Below are 8862 nucleotides of genomic sequence, written 5' to 3' on the forward strand. Positions count from 1 at the left end.
GTGTGTTAGTGGGTTTGTTGGTCACCATGATGCCAAGAGGTCTGAGTATTCTGGCAGTCGTTTCTGAGATGTCTTTGATGTAGGGAAGAGTGGCTAGGGTTTCTGGATGTGTTTTGTCTGTTTTCATTTGTTGCTAAGAAATTGGCGGACTGTGTCCATTGGGTACCTGTTCTTTTTGAATACACTGTATAGGTAATTTTCCTCTGCTCTTCATAGTTCCTGTGTGTTGCAGGGTGTGGTGGCTCATTGAAATAATGTTCTGATGTAGCTTCGTTTGTGGATGTTGGGATGATTGCTTCTGTAGTTCAATATTTGGTCAGTATGTGTTGTTTTCCTATAGACGCTGGTTTGAAGTTCCCCATTGGCTGTTTGCTCAACTGCGACATCTAGGAATGGCAGTTTGTTTTTGTTTTCCTCCTCTTTAGTGAATTTTATGCCAATAAAGATATTATTGATAGTCTTGAAGGTTTCCTCTAATTCGTTTTGTTTTGTGATGACCAACCACTTCCTTAACTTCTCCAATTAGCCAAGATCTTCCTCACTGTAATTTTGTTTTTTGATGGAAAACACTTCTATTGAACATTGCCAATTGTTTCTTTAAATATTTATTTCCTGCAATTTGTTTTAGTCTTACTCTACCTATGCAATTAATATGATCCAGCTCCCCCTGCCATACCTATGCTTCCAAAGGGGGAGATACTGTCTTTGACAACAGCATTGCCCATCACTAAGTCAGGCATTCACGGACTCGATATCCCTGACATTCATCCTTTTATATCAGCCAAGGTTCCCTGATTGGACCAGATTAACAGCCCCAATCAAGGAACTCATATTCTATAAGGTTCAGCTGAATGACCTCCTTACGTAGAATCATAGAATCCTGACAGTGTGGAAACAGGCCATTTGGTCCAACAAGTCCACACTGACCCTCTGAAGAGTATCCCACCCAGACCCATTCCCCTACCCTATTGTTTTACATTTCTCTTGACTAATGTAGCTAACCTACACATTCTTGGGCAATTTAGCATGGCCAATTCACCTAACCTGCGCATCTTTGGACTGTGGGAGGAAATCAGAGTTCCTGGAGAAAACACACTCAGACTCGGGGAGAATGTGCAAACTCCACGCAGACAGTCATAGAGTCATAGAGATGTACTGCATGGAAACAGACCCTTCAGTCCAACTCGTCCATGCTGACCAGATATCTCAACCTAATCTAGTCCCATTTGCCAACACTTGGCCCATATCCCTCTAAACCTTTCCTATTCATATACTCATCCAGAAGCCTTTTAAATGCTGTAATTGTACCAGCCTCCACCACTTCCTCTGGCAGCTCATTCCATACACGCACCACCCTCTGTGTGAAAACGTTACCCCTTAAGTCCCTTTTTTACCTTTCCCCTCTCAACACAAATCTATGCCCTCTAGTTCTCCCAATCCGAGGGAAAAGACTTTGTCTATTTATCCTATCCATGGCCCTCATAATTTTGTAAACCTCTATAAGGTCACCCCTCAGCCTCCGACGCTCCAGGGAAAACAGCCCCAGCCTGTTCAGCCTCTCCCTGTAGCTCAAACCCTCCAACCCTGGCAACATCCTTGTAAATCTTTTCTGACCCCTTTCAAGTTTCACAACATTCATCTGATAGGAAGGAGACCAGAATTGCACACAATATTCCAAAAGTGGCCTAACCAATGTCCTGTATGGCTGCAACATGACCTCCCAACTCCTGTACTCAATACGCTGACCAATAAAGGAAAACATTCCAAATGACTTCTTGACTAAGTATCTACCTGTGACTCCACTTTCAAGGAGCTATGAACCTGCGCTCCAAGGTCTCTTTTTTAAACCAAACTCACCAGGACCTTACCATTAAGTGTATAAGTCCAGCTCTGATTTGCTTTTCCAAAATGCAGAACCTCGCACTTATTTAATTAAAGTCCATCTGCCACTCCTCAGCCCATTGGCCCATCTGGTCAAGATTGCGCTGTACACTGAGGTAACCTCCTTCACTGTCCACTACACCTCCAATTTTGGTACCATCTGCAAACTTACTAACTATACCTCCTATGATCACATCCAAATCATTGAGAAATGACAAAATGTAGTGGACCCAGCACCGATCATTGTGGCACACCACTGGTCACAGACCTCCAATCTGAAAAGCAACCCTGCACCACCACTCTCTATCTTCTACCTTTGAGCCAGTTCTGTATCAAAATGACTAGTGCTCCCTGTATTCTCTGTGATCTAACCTTGCTAGCCAGTCTCTCTTGGGGAACTTTATCAAATGCCTTACTAAAGTCCACATAGATCATGTCCACAGCTCTGCCTACATCACTCCTCTTTGTTGCTTCTTCAAAACACTCAATCAAATTGCCCGAAGCCAGAATCTAACCCGAATCCCTGGCACTGTGGGGCCTCAGTGCTAACCACTGAGCCTTGGTCTGCTCAGTTCACAACCAGTCCTGAGGCCAATAGATTTTGGGGATCAGTGCTTAGCAATGCGGCCTCACAATGCCAGGGAACAAGGTTCAATTTCACCCTCGGGTGACCATCTGTCTGGGGTTTTCCCATTCTCCCTGGGGTGGTTCAAACATTCTGCGTGGGGTTTGCCCATTCTCCCTGGGGCAGTTTGCAATTCTGCGAAGGGTTTGCATATTCTTCCTGGGACGCTTTGCACATTCTCCCTGGGTGGTTTGCACATTCCCCCTGGTGCAGTTTGCACATTCCCCCTGGGGCAGTCCGCACATTCTGCGTGGGTTAGCACATTCTCCCAAGGGCAGTTTGTACATTCTTCCTGGGGCAGTTCGCACATTCTCCTTGGGACGTTTTGCACATTCTCCATGGAGTGTTTTCACATTCGCCCTGGGGCAGTTTGCACATTCTACATGGATTTTGCAGATTCTCCCTGGAGTGGTTTGCACATTCTATGTGGGTTTTGCACATTCTCCCTGGTGCAGTTTACACATTCTGTGTGGGTTTGCACATTCTCCATGGGGTGGTTTGCACATTCTCCTTTGGGCGGTTTGCTAATTCTGCATGGGGTGTTTGCACATTCTCCCTGGGGTGGTTTTCACATTCTACGTGGGTTTCCAAATTCTCCCTGGGATGCTTTGCACATTCTGCTTCGGATTTGCACATTCTCCCTGGAGCAGTTTGCACATTCTCCTTCGGGCGGTTTGCCAATTCTGCGTGGGGTGTTTGCACATTCTCCCTGGGATGGTTTGCACATTCTGCATAGGTGCACATTCTCCCTGGGGCAGTTTGCATATTCTAAGTGGGTTCGAACATTCTCCCTAGGGTGGTTTGCACACTCTCCCTGGGATGGTTTGCACATTCTGCTTGGGATTTGAATATTCTCCCTGGAGCAGTTTGCACATTCTCCTTCGGGCGGTTTGCTAATTCTGCATGGGGTGTTTGCACATTTTCCGTGGGATGGTTTGCTCATTCTGCGTAGATTTGCACATTCTCCCTGGGGCATTTTGCACATTCTCCCTGGGGCATTTTGCACATTCTCCCTGGAGCAGTTTGCACGTTCTCCCTGGTGCAGTTTGATACTGCCTTTGACAACAGCATTGCCTCTCCCTACGTCAGGCATTCACGGACTCGATATCCCTGACATTCATCCTTTTATATCAGCCAGGGTTCCCTGATTGGACCAGATTAACAGCCCCAATCAAGGAACTCGTATTCTATAAGGTTCAGCTGAATGACCTCCTTACGTAGAATCATAGAAACCTGACAGTGTGGAAACAGGCCATTTGGTCCAACAAGTCCACACTGACCCTCTGAAGAGTATCCCACCCAGACCCATTCCCCTACCCTATTGTTTTACATTTCTCCTGACTAATGTAGCTAACCTACACATTCTTGGGCAATTTAGCATGGCCAATTCACCTAACCTGCGCATCTTTGGACTGTGGGAGGAAATCAGAGTTCCTGGAGAAAACACACTCAGACTCTGGGAGAATGTGCAAACTCCACGCAGACAGTCATAGAGTCATAGAGATGTACTGCATGGAAACAGACCCTTCAGTCCAACTCGTCCATGCTGACCAGATATCTCAATCTAATCTAGTCCCATTTGCCAACACTTGGCCCATATCCCTCTAAACCTTTCCTATTCATATACTCATCCAGAAGCCTTTTAAATGCTGTAATTGTACCAGCCTCCACCACTTCCTCTGGCAGCTCATTCCATACACGCACCACCCTCTGTGTGAAAACGTTACCCCTTAAGTCCCTTTTTAACCTTTCCCCTCTCAACATAAATCTATGCCCTCTAGTTCTCCCAATTTGAGGGAAAAGACTTTGTCTATTTATCCTATCCATGGCCCTCATAATTTTGTAAACGTCTATAAGGTCACCCCTCAGCCTCCGACGCTCCAGAGAAAACAGCCCCAGCCTGTTCAGCCTCTCCCTGTAGCTCAAACCCTCCAACCCTGGCAACATCCTTGTAAATCTTTTCTGACCCCTTTCAAGTTTCACAACATTCATCTGATAGGAAGGAGACCAGAATTGCACACAATATTCCAAAAGTGGCCTAACCAATGTCCTGTATGGCTGCAACATGACCTCCCAACTCCTGTACTCAATACGCTGACCAATAAAGGAAAACATTCCAAATGACTTCTTGACTAAGTATCTACCTGTGACTCCACTTTCAAGGAGCTATGAACCAGCGCTCCAAGGTCTCTTTTTTAAACCACACTCACCAGGTAACCTCCTTCACTGTCCACTACACCTCCAATTTTGGTACCATCTGCAAACTTACTAACTATACCATTAAGTGTATAAGTCCAGCTCTGATTTGCTTTTCCAAAATGCAGCACCTCGTACTTATTTAATTAAAGTCCATCTGCCACTCCTCAGCCCATTGGCCCATCTGGTCAAGATCGTGCTGTACGCTGAGGTAGCTTCCTTCACTGTCCACTACACCTCCAATTTTGGTACCATCTGCAAACTTACTAACTATACCTCCTATGATCACATTCAAATAATTGAGAAATGACAAAAAGTAGTGGACCCAGCACCGATCATTGTGGCACACCACTGGTCACAGACCTCCAATCTGAAAAGCAACCCTGCACCACCACTCTCTATCTTCTACCTTTGAGCTAGTTCTGTATCAAAATGACTAGTGCTCCCTGTATTCTCTGTGATCTAACCTTGCTAGCCAGTCTCTCTTGGGGAACTTTATCAAATGCCTTACTAAAGTCCACATAGATCATGTCCACAGCTCTGCGTACATCACTCCTCTTTGTTGCTTCTTCAAAACACTCAATCAAATTGCCCGAAGCCAGAATCTAACCTGAATCCCTGGCACTGTGGGGCCTCAGTGCTAACCACTGAGCCTTGGTCTGCTCAGTTCACAACCAGTCCTGAGGCCAATAGATTTTGGGGCAGCACTGTGGATCAGTGCTTAGCAATGCGGCCTCACAATGCCAGGGAACAAGGTTCAATTTCACCCTCGGGTGACCATCTGTCTGGGGTTTTCCCATTCTCCCTGGGGTGGTTCAAACATTCTGCGTGGGATTTGCCCATTCTCCCTAGGGCAGTTTGCAATTCTGCGTAGGGTTTGCATATTCTTCCTGGGACGCTTTGCACATTCTCCCTGGGTGGTTTGCACATTCTCCCTGGGTGGTTTGCACATTCCCCCTGGGGCAGTTTGTACATTCTTCCTGGGGCAGTTCGCACATTCTCCTTGGGACGTTTTGCACATTCTCCATGGGGTGTTTTCACATTCGCCCTGGGGCAGTTTGCACATTCTACATGGATTTTGCAGATTCTCCCTGGAGTGGTTTACACATTCTATGTGGGTTTTGCACATTTTCCCTGGGGCAGTTTGCACAGTCTGCATGGGTTTGCACATTCTCCCTGGTGCAGTTTGCACATTCTGTGTGGGTTTGCACATTCTCCATGGGGTGGTTTGCATATTGTCCCTGGGGCTGTTCGTACATTCTCCTTGGGACGTTTTGCACATTCTCCCTGGGGCAGTTTGCAAATTCTCCTTTGGGCGGTTTGCACATTCTCCGTGGGATGGTTTGCACCTTCTGCGTAGGTGCACATTCTCCCTGGGGCATTTTGCGCATTCTCCCTGGAGCAGTTTGCACATTCTCCCTGGGGCGGTTTGTACATTCTACGTCGGTTTTGCACATTCTCCCTAGGGTTGTTTGCACATTCTCCATGGGGCAGTGTGCTCATTCTTCGTGGGTTTGCACATTCTCCTTGAGATGCTTTGCAGATTCTCCATGGGGTGGTTTGCACATTCTGCTTGGGTTTTGCACATTCTCCATGGGATGCTTTGCACATTCTACATGCGTTTGCACATTCTCCCTAGGGCAGTTTGCACATTGTTCATGGGTTTGCACATTCTCCTTGAGATGCTTTGCACATTCGCCATGGGGTGGTTTGCACATTCTGCTTCGGATTTGCAAATTCTCCCTGGGGCAGTTTGCACATTCTCCTTTGGGCGGTTTGCCAATTCTGCGTGGGGTGTTTGCACATTCTCCCTGGGGTGGTTTTCACATTCTGCGTACGTTTGCACATTCTTCCTGAGGTAGTTTGCACATTCTATGTGGGTTTGCACATTCTCCCTGGGACGCTTTGCACATTCTGCGTGGGGTTTGCACATTCTCCCTAGGGTGGTTTGCACATTCTATGTGGGTTTGCAAATTGTCCCTGGGGTAGTTGCACATTCTGCTTGGGATTTGAACATTCTCCCTGGAGCAGTTTGCACATTCTCCTTCGGGCGGTTTGCTAATTCTGCATGGGGTGTTTGCACATTCTCCCTGGGGCAGTTTGCACATTCTAAGTGGGTTCGAACATTCTCCCTAGGGTGGTTTGCACACTCTCCTTTGAGTGGTTTGCACATTCTCCCTGGAGCAGTTTGCACATTCTACATGGGTTTGCAAATTCTCCCTAGGCCGGTTTGCACATTCAGCATGGGCTTTGCACATTCTCCTTCGGGCGGTTTGCCAATTCTGCATGGGGTGTTTGCACATTCTCCTTGGGGCAGTTTGCACAGTCTGCGTAGGTTTGCACATTCTACGTGGGTTTGCACATTCTCCCTGGGGCGGTTTGGACATTCTCTCTAGGGCAGTGTGCACATTCTACGTGGGTTTGCACATTCCCCTTGAGATGCTTTGCACATTCTCCATGGGGTGGTTTGCACATCCTGCCTGGGCCGGTTTGCACATTCTGTGTGGGTTTGTACATTCTCCCTGGGGCTGTTCGCAAATTCTGCATGGGTTTTGCACATTCTCCCTGGGGCAGTTTGCACATTCTGTGTGGGTTTGCACATTCTCCCTCGGGTGGTTTGCATATTGTCCCTGGGGCTGTTCGTACATTCTCCTTGGGATGTTTTGCACATTCTCCCTGGGGTGGTTTGCACATTCTCCCTGGGGTGGTTTGCACATTCTCCATGGCGTGATTTGCACATTCTATGTGGGTTTGAATATTCTCCCTGGGACAGTTTGCACACTCTCCCTGTCATGGTTTGCAAATTCCCCCTGGGCAATTTGCACATTCTACGTGGGTTTGAACATTCTCCCTAGGGCGATTTGCACACTCTCCCTGGGGCAGTTTGAACATTCTTCCTGGGGCAGTTCGTACATTCTCCTTGGGACGTTTTGCACATTCTCCCTGGGGTGGTTTGTACATTCTCCATGGGGTGGTTTGCACATTCTGCATGGGGTTAGCACATTCTCCCTGGGATGCTTTGCACATTCTGCGTGGGGTTTGCACATTCTCCCTAGGGTGATTTGCACATTCTGCGTGGGGTTTGCACATTCTCCCTCGGGTGGTTTGCATATTGTCCCTGGGGCTGTTCGTACATTCTCCTTGGGACGTTTTGCACATTCTCCCTGGGGTGGTTTGTACATTCTCCATGGGGTGGTTTGCACATTCTGCGTGGGTTTGAATATTCTCGCCAGGACAGTTTGCACATTCTCCATGGGCTTGCACATTCTCCCTGGGGCAGTTTGCACATTCTGCATGGGTTTTCACATTCTGCCTGGGGCAGTATTCAAATTCTACATAGGTTTGCGCATTCTCCCTAGGGCAGTTTGCACATTCTCCTTCGGGCAGTTTGCCAATTCTGCGTGGGGTGTTAGCACAATCTCCTAGGGGTGGTTTTGCACATTCTGCATAGGTTTGCACATTCTCCCTGAGACGGTTTGAACATTCTATATGGGTTTGAACATTTCCCTGGGATGGTTTGCACATTATGCATGGTTTTTCACATTCTCCCTGGGGCAGTTTCCACATTCTATGTGGGTTTGCGCATTCTCCCTGGGGTGGTTTGCACATTTTATGTGGGTTTGAACATTCTCCCTGGGACAGTTTGCACACTCTCCCTGTGATGGTTTGCAAATTCCCTCTGGGCAATTTGCACATTCTACGTGGGTTTGAACATTCTCCCTCGGGTGGTTTGCATATTGTCCCTGGGGCTGTTCGTACATTCTCCTTGGGACGTTTTGCACATTCTCCCTGGGATGGTTTGCACATTATGCATGGTTTTTCACATTCTCCCTGGGGCAGTTTTCACATTCAACGTGGGTTTGCGCATTCTCCCTGGGGTGGTTTGTATATTCTACACGGGTTTTGCACATTCTCCCTGGGGTAATTTGCACATTCTCCCTAGGGCAGTTTGCACAGTCTGCATGGGTTTGCATATTCTCGCTGGGGCGGTTAGCACATTCACCCTGGCACAGTTTGCACATTTTGCGTGGGTTTGCACATTCTCCTTCGGGCGGTTTGCACATTCTATGTGGATTAGAACATTCTCCCTGGGACGGTTTGCACACTCTCCCTGGGACGGTATACAAATTCTCCCTGGGCAGTTTGCACATTCTCCCTGG

The sequence above is a fragment of the Hemiscyllium ocellatum genome, chromosome 31 (assembly GCF_020745735.1).
Source record: "Hemiscyllium ocellatum isolate sHemOce1 chromosome 31, sHemOce1.pat.X.cur, whole genome shotgun sequence".
Lineage (NCBI taxonomy): Eukaryota > Metazoa > Chordata > Chondrichthyes > Orectolobiformes > Hemiscylliidae > Hemiscyllium > Hemiscyllium ocellatum.